This window comes from Pelodiscus sinensis, chromosome 27, assembly GCF_049634645.1.
Source record: "Pelodiscus sinensis isolate JC-2024 chromosome 27, ASM4963464v1, whole genome shotgun sequence".
NCBI lineage: Eukaryota > Metazoa > Chordata > Testudines > Trionychidae > Pelodiscus > Pelodiscus sinensis.
This window is the reverse complement of record NC_134737.1, coordinates 7,864,182-7,886,938: the sequence shown is the minus strand read 5'-3', so window position 1 is coordinate 7,886,938 and position 22,757 is coordinate 7,864,182. Positions and strand designations below refer to the sequence as shown.

At 49.1% G+C, this 22,757-nt stretch overlaps 1 protein-coding gene across 1 annotated transcript in view; it reads right to left on the bottom strand.

Moving 5' to 3' along the window:
• Positions 1-11,696, bottom strand: part of LRRN2 (leucine rich repeat neuronal 2) — a 105,824-nt gene extending 94,128 nt beyond the window's left edge. Inside the window, exon 1 of the mRNA XM_006133072.4 lies at positions 11,306-11,696. The gene's annotated coding sequence lies outside the window, so the exon portion shown is untranslated. The remainder of the gene's footprint in view (positions 1-11,305) is intronic.
• Between the last annotated feature and the right edge of the window lie 11,061 nt (positions 11,697-22,757).

Genomic DNA, 22,757 nt, shown 5'->3' with positions numbered 1-22,757 from the left:
TGCCTCTCAGCAGGCAGGGGAGGGGGGAAGTTTCAGAAAAGGGATTCAACGAAAAATATTTAAAAACCATAAAGAAGTCTGGAGAGTGTCATTAAAATTCTCTTTATCTTATTTAAATGGTGGTTTAATGAAAAGGAAAGAACAATTAAAAATCCTCAGTGGTGGAATATAGCACTTGAGTGTAATCTGGGAATGGTTTCCTTGATAGCCCTTCGGAGAGTTCTCCTTTGTATGATGTCAGTGGGGGACTGGGTAAAACTCAGCTGGGTCACAATGGAGCGCACCCAGCTCCTTATTCCCCTCAAGTGTTCTAGAGGGAGTCTCATTCTGTTCTCCGGTGAGTATTGAAGAGATCATGCCTTGCATAACTATTACCTGAGCAATGAAATGCACACAGGCAGTTACTGTCTCTCCTACCTATACATGCCCCCCACCCCCAAAGCAATAACTTGGGATAGGGACTCAGGATTCCTGAGTTCTTTTCTTTGTTCCTTTGATAGTTGGAGCTGGGGAATGGGAGTCAGGACTTTCTCCGGGAAGAGTGTGATTTGCTGCTTAGAACTAGAAGTGTGGACCCCTGGGAACTCTTCCCAGCTTTTGTGAGGGAGTGAGCCTTATTGGTCAGGACATAGGAGTAGGGATCCTGGTTTCTATTCCTAGTTTTGTGGAGAAGTGAGTCTTCCTGATTTAAAAGGTGCGTGGAGTCAGCCCTCCTGAGTTTGGGAGGAGGTTTGTTAAAATGCCCCATGTGGTAGATAGATGCTTTACAAAGGCTTTAAAAAAATCAAAGCAGGCGATGTAAAGTTTTACACAGATGCACAAAAGACTCTTTTAAGTATAAAACAATTCCCCCGGCTTAAGCTTTAACACAAACAACTCAAATTTGGTCAACAGAGAAAGGAAAACAGAGACAGCCAAGCTCAGACTGTATTGTGTGCCAACTTGAATCTTGGAGAGAATTTTTATTGCTGGTTATAAACTCCACCAATCCAGTTTTATAACAGAACCTGGGATAGCCTCTTAACTCTAATGAGCATCTCTAGAGTTTGTAAGGGGTCAAAGGATACCAGAGTGTTTATAATGTGCTACACAAGGAAATGGTTTGGGTTCTGGGTAGAGCTGGTAAATAAATAATTCATCCTGAGTAATTTATTGACTAAGTCTGTAGCTTTTTCCTATTTGGGTGAAATGCCCCCAATGTGCAGAGCCAGCATAATCCCAAAGCACCATTTACGTTCCAATTAAGCTTTCTGTGCGTTGTCTGGGAACAGATCCCAGTTTCCCCATATTTATTTGTTATTCAGAATTACTCGCCAAACAGATTCTGCACAGAATTCTTGCCCCACACCTTGTTTGCAAACAGTTTACTAGGAGTGCTTGATATTTGAATTTCAAGCTATTTTCATGAGCCACATCAGGCCAGATGGCATGTTTTCATTTCCCTGACCGTATAACTCTTAGATTCAGGCATCTCCTGCAAATAGCTGAGAGTAAAAATTCAGATCTCTCTTTCTGGAAATATTCTTCAATATTCCCTTATGAACATTCCTGCCAGTAAACTCATTGGCTGGAGTACTCAAAAACACTGCCAAACTGAATTCATTTGAAAATCTGTATTTCCCTCCAGAGAGCTGCCTACCCCTAATCCCAGGTGCCCTGTAGCAAGAGGGTGACATTCAGCCATGTGCCGTGGTGCATATTCAATGGGACTCAAGTGGGGCATGTAGACCCTGAGCTGTCTGCTCTACATAGGACTGAATTTCACCCCAAGTGAGTATGAGCAGCAGGTTTGAGTCTGATGGGCCTGGTTCTTCTTTTGCTTGCGCTAGTTTCATGCTGGGATAGTTGTGTTGGCTTTAGGAGAGCGGTTCCTGAATTATGCCAGTGCAGGGGAGAACAGAATTACAGAATCAGGCCCTTTATTTCTAAAATGCTGCTGGCCAAGTCAGGGGAGGCCGTCAAGCACTGATACTGGACCTAGGAGTGTTGCTGCACTCAGGGCTGGATTAAGACATGCTGGGGCCTTAAGCCAGGGGTGGGCAAAGTCCCTGGCAAGCCCCCACTTCCATGTTTACCTGCACCTCTGCAGGTATCAGAGGATTGCTGCTCTGGTTGGCCGTGAATCGCTGTTCGTGGCCAATGTGAGCAGCGGGAAGTGGCATCCCGGTCCCTGGCACTTCCTGTCGCTCGCATTGCCCGTGAACAGCCATTCGTAGCCAACCAGAGCTGTGATCCTCCGCTATCAGCTGAGGTGCAGGAACACAGTGGCGGTGGCCCACCAGGGATTAACCCTGCAGTCTGCCTTTTTTTTTATTGCTCACCCCTGCCCTAAACTATGTCAAGTTTTAAGAGTCCCTAGAGCATTACCAAAAAATGCTCATCTGATGAAATGGGTTTACCTGCGAAAGCTCATGATCCTATATCTATTTTTGTTAGTCTCTAAGGGTGTGTCTAGACTTCAGGGTTTTGTAGACAAAAGTGGACTTTTGTCGACAAAACGATACCTGCAGCTACACTGCCGCTGAGTTCTGTCGACATAACGTCGACAGAACTCAGCAGTTTTGTCAACGGCTGTAAACCTCATTCTACGAGGAATAACACCTTTTGTTGACAGAGTTCTGTTGACAGAAGGCCTTAGTGAATCTACACTGTCCTTTTCGTCTACACTGTCATGTTGACAAAGCGCCTTGCTTTGTCTACACAACTGGATGTAGTCTAGATGCTCTTTGTCGATAGAAGCTTTGTCGACAGTATCTATGGACAGAACTTCTGTCGACAAAAGCCTGTAGTCTAGAAGTATCCTAAGTGTACGACTACACTACAGGACAAAATCAAATTAAGCTACGTCACTTCAGCTACATTAATTGTGTCGCTGAAATCGAAGTCGCTTAACTCTCCCTTCGACTTCCCTTGCTCCTCATGAAAGCAGGGTTAGCGGCATTGACCATAGTGCTTCTCTCACTTCGAATTAGCTGTCCTCACAAGACCCGCTAATTCAAACCCTGGAAGATCGACAGCGGCAGCTTTGATCATCTCTGCAGTGTAGACGTACCCTAAGGTGCCACAGGACTACTTGCTGTTTTCAAAAAATGTGTATTATTCTAACAGAAAATATAATGAAAATAGAAATAATGAAGTTTTATATTTGCATCTCTACATCGTCAGTACATAGACGATGATGCAACTAAAACCTAGAAGCGAATGCATCACTTCCAGCATCCCTCTCACCAAGTTCAACAGGGACTAGGAGCCTTGGAAATGCCATGGGTTTCCTGTGACGCTGAGGGAGAGAGATGTTGTAGCTCACAAATTAGCAATGGTTCAAACTTTTGAGGGCCACACACAGCCTTGAGGGGTAGCGTGGAGAGTGGATAGGGCACAGGACCAAGACTCAGGAAACCTGGGTTTTATGCTCAGCTGCGTGACCATGGGTAAATCAAGGCACCTCATTGCACCTCCATTTTCTCTCCCACCTAATGGATCTTTAAACTGCAAGCTGTTTGGGGGCAGGAACTTTCTCTCACTCTGGGTACAGCGCTGGGAACTATGGATCCTCCCTCTCCATTGAGCCGCTTTTATAACATAAACATCAGCCTCAGATAAGCAGCTATACACTTGCCCTCCTAGCTCCTTGCTTGCTCCTACCTTTCCTTTTGGGAGAAGTGGAAATCAGAGGGTCTTGCGGGACCCCAACTGGGTTAATGGTTTTAGATGCTCTGAGATGCTATTGGAGCAATTTACTTGCCCATTTACGGCCTTACTAAAAACTGTGCATTGGAACAGCCTATTACAAAACCAGCAATAAATATATTTATTGCAAAATACTCTACCCTATCAACAATCTCCAAATCTGCATGTCTATTTTACTGCCTATCCATTGATTGATGCCTTGGAACACCTTCAGGGTTTTAAATGGCGTTCTCTCCCTCTTGCTCTCTCGCACACTCTCATCTCATTTTCTTTGCCCTAGAAAAAACTGTGGGGGTTGAGATTCAGGAGAAGCATTCAAACTGCTGGGCTGTTCTGCAGTGTCAGAGTGGGAGGCAGGGCTGGAAAGCAGGGGCACAGAAGGTCAGGATGCGTTGGCAGAGATGTTGGAAGGAAGCAGCATAGCAGGGGATGGTCAGAAGGCACTGACAAGGGTGAGGGGAGGCCCCAAACGGAATAGCAGACGCTTGGAGTGAGGTGCATTGGAGAATGTGTGTGATGATCCAGTACTGAAAAGCAGGAGTTGCATAAAGGGGTGTGTGTGTGTGTGTGTGTGTGTGTGTGTGTGTGTGTGTGTGTGTGTGTGAAAAGGAGAGGGCTACAAGTTAGGATCTGCACAGTGTGTGTCCAAAGGCCAAGGGCTGAGCTCAACCCTTACAATGGAAGAGAAGCAAACACTTCTGAATCACCACGTGCCTTGCGGTGCTTCCCGTCACACCAACTCACCCCAGCAAACTCCAACCCCGCTCTGCACCTCCTGCCTACACTCACCTGCCGCTCCTCTCCGTGAAGACCAGCATGAGCCACCATTTGTCTTACCACAGTGGCCAGAGGCCCCCGTTGACGATTAGTGCCTATTGTGCTAGGGTGGAACACAGAACAGTCCCTGCCCGAGATAGACAAGAGGCACCAAGAACAGGAGATAGTAAAGATTATTGTCTGCATTTTGCAGATGGGAAACTGAGGCAGAGTGATGACATGTCAGTGCCAAAGAGGCTGGGTGCTTTTCAAAACTGGATTGTATGTGGCTGGCCCAAGGTCAGATGAGAAGTCTGTGAATTCGGTTTCCCTGAATCCCCAGCCAGAGCTGAACCACAAGACCATCCCTTCTCCTAAAGGTACACTCTGCTTTCATTCACTTTTACCGTGCTCTTGTTTTAATTCACTCTACAGCAGTAGCGTATAAGCCACCCTCTTGATTAGCAGGTCTAGTTCCGTCTTGTCTTTCGGGGGGGCGGAGGGGGAGGGAGGGATGGGGATGGAGGGTTTCACAGTTCCCAGTGCAAGGGACAGAGGAAGATACTTCTCCTGGGAGTGACAATTTCATTTTAAGGAGGCTGCTTAGTGGAATGAGAGACAATTGCTGGCACCTCCCACTCAGTAGCAATAGGCAGAGGGATGTGCACCAGTCAGTGTGCTTGTGGCTCACACCTCTTTGTCCTCAGAGTGCAAGCAAAACACTGATCTCCAGTGTGTTTCCAGGCGGAACTGCAAAAGCGATTGGTTGCAGCAAGTTTGAGGGTGACTCCAGAAAAGCGAAGGGCAACCGAGACTGAGTGGGCTGCATGAACGACCCTCCTTCATCTCAGTGGGCTGCAAGATTGTCCTAACCAAGACAGTTTCCCAGGACAGGGCAGTTTTGCTCACTGTGCTCATGTACCTAGAATTTACAGAGGGTGCTGACTGAAGTGTAGCAGCTCTGTGATTGGATGCAGAAGAAGCATCTCATGTGTAATTGGCACTCACCTCCCTTCACATGCCCTGGCTCTACGTGTGTGTCACTTGAGTAACACTAGTAGGAAAAAAAACTATGGACGGAAACCAGCAGGATCTGGCAACCCTGCCACATGGGCAATGGTAAACAAAATGTCTTGTGGGCCACACAGAACCCAGTGGGCCACCTGCAGGCCATTGGCTGCCCAGGAACTATTTGGGGGCAGTTCTCTAGCTGGTGCTACAGAGATCAGACTAGATGATCAGAGTGGTCCATACTGTCCATTTAATCTATGAATCTCTGACTTGCCAACATAACTAGGGCGCTGGCTCCTGGCCAGCTTTGCAACCTGCTATCGCAACACAGGAATGTGCCACAGAGATGCTGAGAACGCAGAGCTGGTGCTGCCACGATGCCCCGCTGCGCATGAGTGAAAAGAACTTTCCTCACGGTGGAACCTTCATCCCAAACTCAGACTAAACATGTTTCTGAGGCCACGTCCACACTGTGAGCTGGTGTGCAAACCCCAGGTGGCACAGACGCTCGCAGGAGCTGGGTAAAAGCTAGCGCAAGTATAAATAGTAGTGGAGCTGCGGTAGCCTGATTAGCTGCAGCAGCCAACTGCCTTCGCTGTGCAGAGTATGCATCTCTGGGGTTTGAGGGGGGAGGATTGTACTGGGCACAGCTGAGCCATGTTGCCACTGCAGCTGTCTGGGCTTTCGTGGCCACGCTATTACTTACATTTGTGCTAGATCTCATCACGCTGCTGGAAGTGTGTCTACACGAGCAGAGTATAGCATGTAGAGGCTCTTGTGCCAGAAGGAGCTGTCTACACTGCCCCTTCTTGCGCAAGAAAAACCCTCTTGCGCAATGCCATTCGTCCTGAAAATAATTGGCTTAATGGCATTGCTCAAGAGGGATTGTCTTGCACAAGAAGGGGCAGTGTAGACAGCTCCTTCTGGCGCAAGAGCCTCTTCTGCAAAAATGGTGGCTCATTAAGTATGCAAACGCGTCTCGGTGATATTCCATGCTTAGCCTCATTTGCATATTTCTCGCGCAAGAAGCCGTGAGTGTAGACATAGCCTATGACTCTTGCAACCACCTGCAGTCTCAAGCAAGGTGCATGCTTGGTGGCCATCTTCTGGAGAACAGTGACTTAATTAATAGGGAAAGGTCTGGGTGAAGAGGAGCCCTCAGTGCACCAGAGTGGATGGTACATTAGGAAAGAACCCCATACCGGTCATCATCAGCTGAGAAGGCAGCATAGGAAACCCTCTAAGAAAAGCTGCTGCAATCAAATCCCTCAGCCCACTTCTGCAATCTCATGAGATTCAGAGGTGCACCTAGCCTTTAAGGTATTTGTCTTGACTGAACCCCACACCTTCCGAGGTTCTCCCATCTCTGGCCAATTCATGGATCTTGGGGTTATTTCACACATTTATACCAATTAGAGAGAGCCAGGAATAGAAGTCAGGTCCTCAGCTGGGGTAAGTCAGTATCGTGCCACTGAAATAAAAGGAACTGAGTCCATGTTCACCAGTTAAGGGTCTATCCCTGGGAAATCCTTCCCTGCCTAATTTTAAATGTGTCAAGCAATGCAGCTCCCGCCACTCATTCTGGGAGGTGATTATGCCACTGAATAGAGCTCACCGTCAGAAAGTTATTTTCTGAAGTTTAGGCAGAACTTTCCCCTTTTCCTAATCTCTGATGACTCCCCGTTATATTCCCCTTGAACTTATAACTCCTCTGCTTCCTGTGTTGAGATTCCCAAAGCTGCAGCCCTCATTTTCCTCTGCAGACACCTTCACTGGTGGCCACTGGGCACTCAGCAGGGTTCCCACCCTGCCAAATGTGCCTATGCAGTGGAACGCAGAGGCATTGCTGTACAGCTCTGAATCCTGCATACAAGCTCTTGCCTCCCCCCGCCCTCCCAGCTATCTCACTGCTGCCTGGGACTGGGACACATCTCCGGGCACGTGTGACAGAGACGGTGGCTCAGTGCCACGTAATGCATAACAAGATCAGATGTGATCTGGCTGGGTACAAAGGGTCCTACTCAACACACTCCTTTCATTTCCTTTGCGCTAGTGGAATTTTATCAGGGTTCTAATGACGCTGCTTCATAAAGAGCAGTGGTGTTATCGCGGCTCGCCCCCTCACTCCTCCCCGCCCAAGTAGCGATAGACTATCTCCTTGTTTCTACATTACAGCCACACGGCTATGGGAGAAGATAAGGGGCAGGACTGAAATGTAAGGGTGAGGAAATACACATCCCCTTGTCAAAAATAACCTGGAGATTATTAGCAGACCAGAGATATTTAACTGTACTCACAACTACGTTAGAGGTCTCAGACTTCAGACCCAAAAATGCCCCTTTTCCAAGGACGGGAGTTATTGGACAAATTGGGTAGCAAGGAGAGTGCCTGTTCTAGGGCTGAATAACAGCTTCAGGACTCCCTTTCCCCAGCGATAAGTGCACTTTGGGGGGGTCAGAGTCTCCTTTGTCTTGCACGTTGGGCAGCCATTTGCATTAGTGCAAAAGTGAGAGGGGAGTGGTTGCAAAATGCATTCACACACCTGTGCACTATGACCTCCTAGTCAGTAAATCAGTGCCTTCTATGTTGGTATTGCTCGACACACCTTTTGTAAGGATTGGGAATCCGGCCCTTTATTTAGAACCAGATTAGCCCAGGGAAGTCCTGCATCTGCTGCACCTGGAAGTCCATTCTAGCCCAACATTTCTGGGATACAATGACCTGGAGGACTGGGAACAGATGGAGCAACCTAGGACAGTGAGCCTGGAATAGGAGACAGCTGCTGGGTGCTCCCCCACACCTATGGGGGGAAGCCAAGAGCAGGAGTCAATCATAGAGTCAGCCTGTGTTTCCCATCCATGAGTGGGGAGCTGGGAGCTGGGGACAGATCAGTGAATCTTGACATCTCTGAACCCCTGAGCAGAGAAGCAGCAGGCCTGGGGCGCAAGGGGGTATGGTAGGATCATGACACTCGCAGGAGAGTTGTTTTCACGACCCTGCTGTGAGTAAAAACTCAATCTCTGAAAGGCAGAGGAGCTGACCCTGCAGCCTGCCTGCAGGCAGAACTCACCCCGGCTTGGCAAGGCATTTGCCCTGCCACAAGGCTGCCAGATCCAGCCTCTCACTGCTGTGAGCTGCGTTGGGCTGTGCCCTGGGAACTGGCAATCTCAAACAAACCAGCGGGACTCCTGACACGGATTCAGATTTACGTGGCACCTGCCCCAGCGGAAGAAGGGACCCACAGAGCCATGTATTTTTACCACCACTTGCTTAGCAGTCGCTCAATGCCAACAGTGTGTCTGGAGCCACCCAAAGCACAAACCTCCCTGTCCTGAGAACTCATGGAGCTTATTGATACTTCAGTTGCCAACCCACGATTAAGGTTCTGCCTCGTTGGTTCAGGACCAGCATGGCTGGGTGAGGGGGTGAAAGGGAAGGAGCTTCCCACCGTCATCCCTGCTGCACTTTCTGTGCAGCCTCCTTCCACGGAGCCCCCAGGGCCCCTCAGTCCTTTGTGCCCAGAAGCTGGAGACCAAGGGGAGCTGCAGGTTCTCACGCCATCATTCCTTCCCATTCCACTCCCGGGTGAGGGCACATGCTGGAACTGAACAGATGGTATCCCCGAGGGTCATCTCCACTGGCCTGCGGCCTCCAACCTGTGCAAGACCTTCTGCACAATGTGCATTTTCCTTCTATTGAATGCACGGCCCCTAATAACTGCAGCCCTCAGGCCCTCTCCCTTCCACCCCACCCTGGGAGAGGCAACACCCAGGCTGAGAAAGGGCCCCCCTCTTTCCTTCAGCACTTGTTGCCATTGCAGGGAGGACAATCTGCTTCTATCCCCAGGGCGTGACTCTAAACTCTCTCCCTCTTCCGCCCCCCCAGCAGAATCCTATCACTTCTGGAGTCTTAGCCAGGTGCTAGAGGAACGAAAGGAATTGCGGAGACTTTACAAGCTCATTTTTGCTCCAGGCTCCAGTGCAGAGGGAGAGGCAGAGCAGGAGGGAGAGACCCGGTGATTGTCCAGGCAGCAGAGCAGAGAAGCAGGAGGGAGAAGACAATTGATGTCACTGCTGAGCATAGCAACACTGGAATCACAAAGCCTTATTTACACTGAGCATCCAGGGACACGGCTGCTACCTTCCTGCTTCCCTGCAGGCTGCAGCCTGAGCCCCGACTCCGTTACTATGGAGGGTACCATAGTTGTGCTATGGGGGGAAGAGGAGTGGGTGGTTCTAGGATGGGACACAATAGCAAAGGAAAACCAAATACACATCAATCTGCTCAAAACAAGAGTTCCTGCTAACCTCCCAGCTCAGCCCATGATTATACAGTGCATGGCTTTAGCAAGCTGGAGTCACAAAACATCCAAAGAGGGCTGGGATTTTTAGCCTGGGGATAGGTATAGGGTGAGGAGTGCCCACAAGGGAGGTTTAGGATGGACAGTAGGAAAAACTTCCTGATTGTCAGGGTGGTTAAACACTGGAATAAATTGCCCAGGGAGGTTGTGGAATCTTCATCACTGGAGATATTTAAGAGCACGTTAGACAATCACCTGTCAGGGATGATCTAAGATGGTGCTTGGTCCTGCCATGAGGGCAGGGGACTGGACTTGATGACTTCTCGAGGTCGCTTCCAGTTCTAGGATTCTAGGATTCTATGGTGTGTGGGGGGTTGATGTGTACGTGGGACGTGGGTGGTGGAAAAGGGTGCTATAAATACACAAACAAAACAGCAAGATCTTTATTGTCCTGCTGTTCCTCCTGCCAATACCACGGGGCAGGAGAGGAGAGCAGACACCCTGTCTACATTCCCACCTTGCTTAACTAACCCTCTGCGTGATGAGACTGCTCCCGTCTGTGCTAAATACTGACCTGTGGGCTTCAGCTCTAGCTACCTTGCTTCCCCCTCGGAGGGCTGCATGACAGACAGGCATCTGGGTGGGCTTTTATTTCTGCAGGTTCTGGGGGGTTGGTGGTGGGTGGTTTGTCTGCTCCCCAGGTCAGGGAACCCCCTTTGCAAATGCACATTTGCATTGCTGTTCCATAATCAACATCCACTGTATCCCAAGAGCTGGCTTGAGGATCACTTTTTTCTTTGCTGTCTCTTGTGCGCTACTCCACTTTCCCCTCGGCCATCCGCCAGCTGAGCCTGTGCTGGCAGGGGTGGGGCGGGAGGCTAATGGACCAGACTAGGTTATTTAACTCAGCTGCTCTCCCTTCTCATTTAATTGTTTCCATTTGTCTCTGCCACAGAAGGGTTAACGTGCTGGAAACGTTGGCTCCTGGCCAGGTCACATCCTCTTGGTGTTCTTACTCAAGGCTGGATTCTGATCTCACTGACACCCGGAGAAGCCCACTGCCTCTCCATTGCTTCCACTGGGGTTCTTCCAGATTTACACTGGTTACTGGCTCCATTGATTCCAGTGGAGTTTCCACATTTACACCAGCGTGACTGAGATCAGAATCAGGCCCTTCACATCTGTGCTACAGAAAACCTGCCTTTCCATCGGCTGCCCTGCCTCAGTCTTGTTTTTCTTCTCTGTTCATCACAGCCCAACTGAAACACCCAGGTACCACATCGTCCCCCCCATGCACACCAGCATTCCCTATCCACTGCCTTTTTTCCCAGCATTTAGCATCTGTCCTAGAAACAAGAGGGAGAGAGGGAAAGAAATGCACTGGGAGGGGAAAAAAACCAGCCACCCAACTCCAGATGCCAAGACTTTCCCGTCGGCAGCTGTCACCCCAAGCAGCCATGAGCAAGTACCCCCATCCTTTCCCCCTCTCTCCAGACCCGCTGTGCACCGACGATGCCCGCTGCCAAATAAAGACAGATCCAAACTTACCCTTGGACTCTCCTCCGGTCTCCAAGCGCCGCTGTCATTTGCCTGTTGACCCCCTGACATGGACATGCACACATCAGGTTCAGACGGAGCCCCGGCGCTGACAGACAATGGGGGGCCGCAATTTCCTTCACAGCTGGCGTAATGGACCAGCCAAAGCTGAGGAGGCTTCTGCTCTATATCTCCCCCCCCCTGCACACACACACCCTTTATTTCTTTTCTCAAAGAGGATGACAAGCCAATTTTCCTCTCTCTCCCGCTCTCTCTCCTTCAGCTACTTGTCTGGAGGCAGCAGGGAGGGACCATCTTTCTTCCCCCTCTCACGTCTCATTTGTAAGCACACACACTCCACTCTCCTTGGCTTTCAGCAGCTTCCCACCACCTCCTCCTCCTCTTTCTCCATCCTCCCTCCTCCTCCTCCTCCTGCTGGAGCCTAGTCACTGCAATGTGCCACCCACCTGAATCCGCTCCCTGCCTGCTGTGGCACTTAACTCCTGAGGCACCAGCGAGCTCTGCTTTGTAAACACTGGGACCAGGAGGAGAGGCACCTGGCAGAAACAGGGAAACACGCAGATTGCTGGCAGGGCTGAGCCTCGCAGCACCGGTAGGAGCATCAAAAGACTCAGCAGCCACTAGTCCTGTTTAAAGCGGTGTAAAGGCTGGCACCTCTAGGGGCAGAGTGGCTTCCCTGCTTCCCTCAGTGCGACGCGTGTCTCTCTCTGTCTGAGCTCTCCCCCCACCTCTTTTGGGGCTGTTTAAAAGGACCAGAGGCAGACGGAAGCCTTTGTAGGATGGACTTGCAATTGGTCTGTGCCAGTCCAGCTTGCAGGGCCCTAATCTGGGCCTGTCCCTGGCTCCTCCCACTCCCATCACACACAACTGGCTTGCGGTGTCATGGCACCACGCTGTCCGGGGGACCCTTTCGTGTCGTGGTGCTAGCGTGGGGACCAGTGTCTTGGCAGCGAGGCGTCATAGGGCTCCCCCCATGGGTCTGAACTGAAATAACCCTGGGAGTTGCCTGTGGTGTCAAAGGATCCGCAACATCCATGGCACAAGGGCCCACGTGGGAGTTCCTGCTACGGTTTGTGGCACCCTGGCATGAAGAAACCGGGAGACCCTCCTCCTCCACCTTGTTGCCATGAGCCAGTTCAAAGGGGCATGGCTCTGTGGCATCCAGGTCCCCTCCTGCCCCCTCTTCACCAGTCTGACAATTATTTAACCCTACAGCAATTATTTAACCCTGAGGGCTCTGCTTCTCCTTCCCCATCTTGACTTGGGTCATTGTGGTGTCTTGGCAAGGAGGACCTTCCTTTTCCTTTGCACCAATCCAGGTTGGGGTGAGCGCCGGTCCAAAAATGAGGCACTTTGGGCCTTGGCATGGAGTTGTCTGGAGATCCTTGCGCTTTTCTTTGGCTGGGGCTTTTCAGAGTCTGGCAAAGCGCAGGCTCCACTCTGCCGCCCTTTGCTTCCCACCCTGTTGCAACTTCCAGGGCTCGTTGAGCATCATCTAATAAGAGACACCCGGTTCCTCCATGCCAGGGTGCCACAATCCATAGCAGGTGCCACAGACCTGGAGCCTTGGTGTCTTCCTTCTTCTTGGCCTATGTGGAACCCAGCAGGCCTCAGACAAGTGCTTCTGAGCCACATTTTTGCATGCCACTCTTAGAACCTCACTGAGTTCATTCAGATCTTGTTCCCTGTAAATGCATCGCATGCAAAGCTTGGCTGCTAAAGGCAGGAGCATAGCAGAGTTTACATCAGGTCAGGCTGGACAGAAATCTTAAGCCTAATCTTTCAGAAAGGAAGGATGTTTCTGGGTGTAAAGTGATGGCTCAGGCCCTGGAATACCTGGTGTGTATACCTTCCTACCCCAGGTTTCTTGTGCAACCCTGGGCAAATCCCTGAGCCTCCTGGGCACCTGCAACATAGGAATGTTAATACTTCCCTATCTCATAGGGATGTCATGAGGATAAACACGACAATTGTGAGGTGTGCAGGTAACTGGTAATGGGGCTCAAATATGTACTTCAGATAGAAACAACAAGGAGGTGTTAAAGACTAACAATTTCATTATGGCATAAGCTTTTGTGAGTTGCAGTCCAGACTTGAAAGTTGCCATCCTCAAGCCAAAAAACTGCAGAACCAGGCTGCTTGTATTTGGGCAATTCCACTGCCAGTACTGAGGAGAATGGAGAGGTCTGGACATCAGAGGTGGGAGAAATCCGGAGTCCTGTTAGGTCTGCAAAACCTGGTCTGCTGGATGCCAAGTAGGGAGAGTTCCATCTTGCACCCTCTGCGCCCGGGTGAGGTTGCTTGCTGTGTTTCAGATGGACACCTGACTCAGCTCAAGTGCACCAAATTCAATGATCTCCCAAGCACTCTCTTTGGCAAACAGGTCTCCTATTTCCTGACCTAATGGCATTTTGAAGGGACCAGACTGGGGCGGGGAGAAAGGGTAGGCAGCCTTTAGCTACCTGTCAGTAACCTCATCAAACATACCTTATGCGACAGATTCCCCCCCTTCCTTCCTCCCCCCCCCACCCTTTATGAAATTATCTTATGGATACAAATATGCACACCTTGAAGATGCTTTGGAGAAAATACCTCACGCAACATATCCATTTGAATGTCACAATCGGCTGGATCTATAGATCTTATTTTGGTGTCTGTATCATTCTTGTATGTAAAGTTAGAGATATGGGGTAGGGAATGGTTTATGGTTTTTAATGTGCAAATGAAAGCCATCCGGGGTGTTTCCAGTTCTGGGACATCTCAGTGTCTGGATGATAACCTGTAAACAGCTTCCTTTGTTCCTTTAAGTCTAAGCTTAGGAAGACATGTTCCTACCTGATTGGTGTAGGGTCTGACCAGGTAATTTTCCATGGAAGGGGAGAATGTGGAAGCAAAGAATTCCTGTCCAAAAGGAAGGCTATTTAACATACGAAGAATTCAGACTCTTTGTCTTTGGCTGGCTGGACACGCCAAAGGAAATAGGCAGGAACTGCAGGGTGAAAAAGATATTCCCTGGTTTGGAGGTTTAGCTTAAAGAAGAACAATTTTAGGGTAAGTTTGGAATAAGCTTTAGTGTGTGAGAACAAGTTGGCTACGTCTACACTGGCATGATTTTCCGCAAATGCTTTTAATGGAAAAGTTTTCCGTTGAAAGCATTTGCGGAAAAGAGCGTCTAGATTGGCACAGACGCTTTTCCGCAAAAGCACTTTTTGCGGAAAAGCCTCCGTGCCGATCTAGACGTGCTTTTGTGCAAAAAAGCCCCGATTGCCATTTTCACGATCGGGGCTTTTTTGCTCAAAACAAATCTGAGCTGTTTACACTGGCCCTTTTGCACAAAAGGACTTTTGCCCGAACGGGAGCAGCATAGTATTTCCGCAAGAAGCACTGATTTCTTACATGAGATCGTCAGTGTTCTTGCGGAAATTCAAGCAGCCAGTGTAGACAGCTGGCAAGTTTTTCCACAAAGAAAATCTTGCCAGTCTAGACACAGCCATTATGTATTTTCTGTTGTATCTACTTTGCTCTGTCCATTTTCGCTTGCATCCACTTAAATACTACTGTTTGTACTTAATAAAATCACTTTTATTTACTATCAAGCCAAGTTTAAATAATTGTTACCTGGGGGAGCAATCAGGATGTACATCCTCCTTTCATTGTTAAAGGGGGCTTACCTGAATGGTTTATCTGGAGGGGGGTTGATTTCCTGGATGCGGTGCCTCAAACTGCATTCTCCTCAGAGCTGAAGTGATTCAACAACTGCATTGCTTTTTTTTTTTGGAGGGGGGGGGGAGCAGTGATCTCAGCTCTATGCCTTGGCTGAGGGAGACCAGGTGAGCTGGCCCAGCAGGATAGGGTGGTGAGAAGTCCCAGAGATCAAGGAGGTGAATGTCAGTGGCTTTGTCAGCAGTCTGGGAAACACCAACGCGTGTTTTGTGATTGCTGCCCATCACACCTTTACAAAAGGGCTGCCAATTTGTACATAGAGTGGATCACTACATAAAAGAAATTGCTTTGTGGATGTCCATGCTGCCTTTCATGGTTCCCTGGATATTTGACCTCCCTTTGCCCCCTGGACAATAGTCTTGTGCCAACTACAGCTGTTGTTTCCGTACAGAAGTGATATTAGGGAAGTTTTTAGTGCATTTGTAGCTTCTTCTAGTGCATCTTAGGAGGAGGAGCCAATGCCTCATGGCCAGACAGCTCTCTGCAGACCACAGTTTGGGAATGCTCTTTATTGTTAACTGTAGGGTACAATGTCTCTGGCTGAGGGAGTCAGGCAGCTGTGGGATTAACCAAGCTATCGTTCACTTAGTGAAAGGGAATGGCCATGCGCCGACCCAATGGAGAAAGGGAACCTGTGAACTGGAACCCGGTCCCCGCCCCCCCACCATGGAAAGCCATTAAGCTGAACCATCCTTTCAGATCCAACAGTTCTGACTTCCCATCGCTTTGTACCTGTGCAAGGCACCTCCCCCTCTACAGAGCTCCAGCTTGGTAGTGGTTAGGCCCGCTTTGTCCAAGTATAAATGATGGCATGAGGTTGAGGCGATGGAGAATCGGGCTCTTCAACTCACACCATGTGGAGTTCCCAGACTCTCGGCGAGGTCGTTGTTGGGGCTTCCCAGGGCTGTGAAGTGTATTATCTTGTCTCTCCAAATATACACACTGAGACGGACCCCATCACATGCTTTTATGAAATTGACTTATGGATACAAATATGTATATATGACTCAAAGATGCTTAGGACAAAATACCTCTAGTAACCTATCTATTTGAATGTCACGGTTGGCTGGAAGTGTACATGATTCTAGGATGCATTAACAGGTGTATTGTGAGCAAGACATGAGAAGACATTCTTCCGCTCTACTCTGCACTGGTTAGGCCTCAGCTGGAGTATTGTGTCCAGTTCTGGGCGTCACATTTCAAGAAAGAGGTGGAGAAATTGGAGAAGGTCCAGAGAAGAGCAACACAAATGATTAAAAGTCTAGAGAACATGAGCTATGAGGGAAGACTGATAGAACTGGGCTTGTTTAGTTTGGAAAAGAAGATTGAGAGGGAACATGAGAGCAGTTTTCAGGTATCTAAAAGGGTGTCACAAAGAGGAGTGAAAAAACTTGTTCTTCCTGGCCTCTGAAGATAGAACAAGAAGTAATGGGCTTAAACTGCAGCAAGGGAGGTTTAGGTTAGACATTAGGAAAATGTCAGAGTGGTTAAACACTGGAATAAATTGCCTAGGGGGGTTGTGGAATCTCTGGAGATATTTAAGAGCAGGTTAGATAAATGTCTATCAGGGATAGTCTAGACAGTGCTGGGTCCTGCAGTGAGGGCAGAGGACTGGACTCGATGACCTCTCGAGGTCCCTTCCAGTCCTAGTATTCTGTGATTCTATGATTTTATTTTGGTATCTGTAACATTCTTGTATGTAAAGTGAGAGATATGGGGTAGGGAATGGCTTACAGTTTTAAATTTGCAAATGGAAGCCATCAAGGGAGTTTCCCTCAATGTCTGGGTGGTCTCCTGTAAAAAGCCTTTTGTGCCCTTTGAGTCCAAGCAAGGGTTGGTCTTAGGAAGTCATGTGAGCACCCCACCTGGTAGGGTCTGACCAGGGAATTTTCCATGGAAGGTGGGAGAGAGAACGCCAAGGTCCCGCTCACACCAATAGCTGGCTAAAACAAGGCGCTGTTGAGCCTAGCACAAAGACAATCGGTTTAAAAGACTCCAGCGAGATCTAAGTGCAGAGCCAGACGCCGGCATGGATGAAATATGAGTGCATCCAGGAGCTGAGTGGTGGGGAACATGCTTCCAGCTAGCTAGGCAAAGGCCGTGCCCAGAGGCAATTGCAGGTGGACCCAGGAATCCATTTCAGGCCCTTCTCCTCCTTTGTGTGAGTGAACTGACAAACTGGAGGAGACCTTTGCCTGTCTGCCTCCAGCTCAGACTTTGTTAGTGAGCTCTATTCATCTCAGGCAGCCCCACAGGCAAAGCCCCTGCTAGGTTGCAATGTTTGCCTTGAAAAGGATTGTGGGTCCATGCACTGGCAATCAGAACAGCTGGACTTGGCAACAGGTTTGGGAGTTTGCAATAAGCCCAGTGAAAGCAAAGGATTTATAGGGTCACTCCAGGAGTCTTTCATCTCATGTGATGACTGATTTGACAGCACTTAACTCATCTGGGACAGAGTCAAGGGCATTTCCTTAGATCAAAGATCTGACTTACTTTAATTATAGGCTCCCGTGACAGGTCACACCTTCTAGAGTCTGGGAAATTGATCACTGCAACTATGAGAGGCTGCTATAATAAAGCATGTGATTTACTGTCAGCCTAACGAACAAACAAACCAGGGCATCTTGTGAACAGAGCCCTTTTAGCCCTTAGACAGTAGAGAGATAGGTCCTAATCCAGCACTTTAATTGATGTGGATGGATGTTTTGCTACTGACCTCAGTGGGAATTGGATCAGACCCTGCTCTTTAAATATCTTTCATACAAACTCTCCTGGGAAACTCTTTATAGAGAAAAAATATGAAAAAGAATGAAGGGGCGGATAGGGGGAAGTTTAGATGCAGCTCCAAAACCCCCTGAGTTTTTAGTGCCCAAAATCCAATCCCAGATCTGAGTTTTGCAAGTGATCCATTATATACTGGGTAGAATCCTAACCCCAAGCCACCATCCCCTAACTTCTGTTTTAAAGTGTAGTGGTAAAGATACACCAGAGGGATGATGCTGAATTCTGAGGAAGGGCCCTATCCACAAAGTCAACTGAATTCTAGGGCCATACATTTAGGACACACAGGTCCCCTACTGGAGTGGTCTAAGTTTATCATTGAGCAAATATATGACTGGACCAGATACAGGTAAGGGGGAAAGTAACTTACATTTCTTATAGATCCTGTTATTGTGTGTGGGGGGGAGGGGGGTTGTGTGGGGGGTACAATATGACAGTACCTGTAAGAAATGTAAATGTGGGGTGGAGCTTGGGGGAGGGGGGGGACTCAGGGCAGAGAGTTGGGTGTGCAGGGGTGCAGGAGTCAGGGTTGGGTTGTGAGAAGGGGCTCAGGGCAGAGGGTTGGGGTATGGCATGGTGGGGAGGCTCAGGCCAGGAGGTAGGGATGTGGGGTGGTGCAGGAGTCAGGACAGGTGCTGGGAGGTGTGGGCGGGCTCAGGGCAGGGGGTGGGGGTGTGAGGAGGGTCTCAGGACAGGGGGTTCAGATGGGTGTGGAGGAGTCGAGGCTACAGGTGTGTGTTGGGGAGGCTCAGGGCAGGGGGTTAAAGCATGTGGGGAGTGTGGCAGGGCAAGACCATTATTTAGGTAAGGGCGGGGGGCTGATGCTTTCCCCTCACCCCCAGATTTGTGCCAGGAAGCTATTTGCTCTTCCTTTCCCCATCACTATCAGGGAACAACTGGGAAGTGCCCGGCTTGGGTCCCTCACTCCTCTGCCCCCTGCCCTCACCAGCTGGGAGCCAGAAGAATGCAGGGTCACTGTGTGCTTTCCTCTCACTCCCTGGGAGTGCTGGGAAGGGGAAGAGCAAGCAGCATCCTGGTAGGAATCTTCACGGGGGGGTGGGGGCGGGCTTCAGCCTTCTTCTGCCCTCCCTAAGGGGCACCCTGGTGGGGCTCGGGGCTGGTCCCTTTAACCTGCCTGTCTGCCTGCTGGCTGGTGCAGCAGCCTGCAGGAAAGCCCCAGGAGCCAGGCTGGCTTCAGCTCTGCAGCAGAGCGCCTCACCTCTGCACCTCCACCTCTGGAGCGGAGAGCCCAGTATCCATCAGCTTCTTCTTACCGGAGTGGTGCACCGGTGTGCACTGCATTACTTTCACCTCTGCATGCAGGGCCCTAGAGCCCGGAAAGGTCCCTTCCTTTATTGAGGAGATTAAGCCTTGGAGCGACCAAGAGAAACTTGTCTGGGAAGGGAGATTTACTAACTCTGGGTCTCTAAGCAGCTCCTTGCTTAGGGGCAGTCAGTGATCCCTGGACGTGGGAACCTCTGGTGTGTGGGGAAAGACAACGCTAGTTCCATGCACGCGCACACACAAGCACACACATTCAGGCCATAGGAGACCATCTTTCTCACGGGAAACTATTTGGACTTTAACGGATGCTCTCTGAGAAATTACTCTCCATACTTGCTGGCCCGCCATTGACCTGCCTGCCCTGAAGTTTAATCTCATAGTTTAGCCATGCGGAACAGATGCACAGCTAATCTTTAGTTCAAGGAAGGGAAAGAAGGCTTCCTGTTTTGGAAGGAAATGCACCTGGTCTATTCTGTTCTGTTCCAGTTCTTATACGGAGCTCCTCACTGTCGAATCCCAAAGCCTTCCAAAGTGATCCCTGAGAGGAAGGATGGTGCAATGGTTAGAGCACTTGGCTAGGGCTAGGCAACCTGGATTCAACTTCCTGCTTTGTCATGTACTTCCTGTGCAACTGTGAGCAAATTACATAGCCTCTCTGTGCCTCAGTCTCCCCTCTGTAAAATGGGGCTAATATCGCCCTGCTATATGGTGACAGAGGCCATATAAATACCTTAGCTAGATTCCAGAAGTGTGTTAACCTATCAATATCTAGATGAGCTCTTACCAGACTAGTAATACAGGGAAACCTCAGCAAAAGCAGAGAACAGATGTGTGTGTGTGGGGCGGGGGGGAATGGATTAAGCTCTTTTGAAACTCAAAAAAGTTTTCGTGTCATTTTGGGGTGAGTTCTGGCTTGTTTCTTGTGCAAACCAGTTCACCCATCCCTAATAGCAGGGCAGGTGTGCTGCACTCAAGCTCTGCATACGTGGGGAAGGGAGAGGGGAGATTGCTTGCACAGCATCTGCCCACGTTATGTCCAGTTGAATTAGTACTTATCAGTCTCTCGCTTCCGTGAGCAATGAAGCTCTTGAATTCATCCAAGAGCTTAACCCCCGCAGTGCCAAAACCAGAGCAAAGGAAAGAGGATAGCAGGCTAACAGAGGAGATTGCAGAGGCCTTGTTTATTATATTTATTAGTGCAGTTGTACTTACAGGCTCCAACTGAGCTCAGAGCCAGCAATGAGATGTCATTTCAGAAGGGCAGGTTTTATACAGATATCTTGTTATGTGGCTGGCTAAAACGATGACTTCAAGAAGGAAGTTCTATTGCAGGGGTCGGCAACCTTTCCAAACCAAAGAGCCAAACTACATCAAAATTCAGAACAAGGGGTCAACAAAGAGAGCCGTACAGGTCGTCCTCGCTATAAATCCAAGATACATTCCAAAAAGCTTGGACTTATAGTGAAACAACTTAGAGCGGGGAATTTTTTTCCTGTGGTTAACTTCCCTTTGTGCAAATTGGTGAGGGTGTGTGTGTTGTGTGACTTAAGAGCAGGTAATGGAAGGACTTATAATGCATCAGTTCCTACACGTGTCAACGACTTGAATGCAGAACGGTTGTATTCCGGGACGACTTATAGTGGGGACACCCTGTATAAGAATGCCAGTTGGCATAACTGCCTCCCTGTAGCATACTGTACCCCAGGCCAGAATAGTGTATGCTGTATCCCCTGTATCCCAGGCCAGAGTAGTGATTTAGTGTGTTTTTCTTCTTGCAGATCAGATGCAGATTAGCAGGAATTGCTTAGAGCTGGTGGTAGGATACCAGACCTGAGGAACCAGTGGTTCCATCACACCAGTGTTGCGCATTATTCCCACACGCGACTTACCAGGGGTGTTCTGCAGCTAGCTGTGGATATTAGGAACCAGAGAAGAGTCCAGCAACATAGAGTAGCACGGGGGAGAGCCCCTAAATCTTTGGCTGGAAGGAGGTTGGATATGGGATGGTTTCCTCCCCAGCTGCCTGAGAATTGCTAATTAGCCCCATTGGCTTTGTGATGGCCTTGTTCACTGAGTGGGCTCTGAAGACAGCTGGGTGAGCAAGTGTCATGGAAGCAGCAGGACACAAATGAACTGCACAGAACTATGCCAGTATCTGTGATGATGTCCAAGGGCTTGTGTACATTTGTGCAGCATGATTGGGATTTGGTCCTTAAAACACCATAGAAAGGGGAGGCTGAGACTTGATTTCAATTCCCTGCTCTGCCACAGATGTCCTATGTGACCTTGGGCAAATCACTTAATCACTCTATGCCTTAGCTTCCCATATGGTCAATGGGGATAATATTATTGAAAATGGGTGTTGTGAGTATTAAACATTATGAATGGCCCAAGCTACTGTGGTTAGGGGGGTATATACATCCGTATGATAAGAATAAGTCTTGTAGTAGAATTGCCCTACTCGTGGGCTGAGTTCTAGCCTTAGGTTACTTCCCTCAGGGCTTTATGCTATGACTGGGAGGTTTGGATCAAAAAGGTGCTTCCCTGGGGATGGGAACCGCTCCACAATGCCACTTGAGAGACCTGTTTTTGAACTCTTGTCTTGCTCTGCATTCTGAGAGAGAAGGCCAGATTCTGCTTCCTGCAGAGGGAGCGAGGAGAAGAATTTGCACTGCTCCATCTCCATTTTTGGGGTGAGGGAAAGAAGAGTTTCATGGGGACAGCCGAAGGACCTCTAAATGAAGAAATTTCACTGGGGACCCCGGGGCACGGAAGCATTTACACCTCGGACCTCTTAAGCTGCCCGCAGCCAGGTCCTCAAACATGCCTGGAGGAGAGACAAGTGTGTCTGTGATTGGACTGGAACGTGGGCCAGAAGCCTCTCTGACTATCCCTTTATTCAGGAACACGTTGCTACTGCACGTTGAGCCGGCTAGCTGCAGTCAATGACTAATGCATGTCATTTTCAAGATGCTGTCTCCACACAGACAAGTGCTTCCCGATCGACGTTTTAATTGTGTGTGATTTTAGCTGAGATGGCGCTAATTTATTTTCTCTGCCACTTCAGCGATTCTGACGCTTTTACCACTGCAGAAATCACCTGGAACATATTCTTCAAGAACACAGGGTTAAAAGATTATCTCACTGGAGATGCACCTCATAGAAATCTAAGGCAGATCTTTCCTCAGTAACCTTTTACAGGTCTCTGCTTCTACAGAACCTCACGTCCCTGGTTTTTCTCCTCTAAGCCATCAAGATTGGCTCTGGGAAGAACGCAGCCACTACAGTCTTTTGAGACAGTTGTGGTTACAGAGAGAATGTGATCTAAGGGGTTGAGCATTTAAGTTCTGATCTCAGCAAGAGACTTAATTTTCCAGTGCCTCCATTTCCCCCTCTTTAAAATGGGAATGGTACTGATCAATTTACCTTGCACGGCTTCATGCCTGAAATTCACCCCCGTGCCGAGGGCCCTTAGAAGTCCTGTGCATCACTGAAATCCTAATTTTAACCCCAAATTGCAAAGCAAATCACAGTCAAAACCACTGCACGTCTCTTAGTTTTGCAAAGAAATTTACAAGCCAGTGAGTCCGGGAATAAGTTCACATTTTCAAACACAGAGGCGAAAGGGGAATGCACAAAAGACCAAATTCTGAGC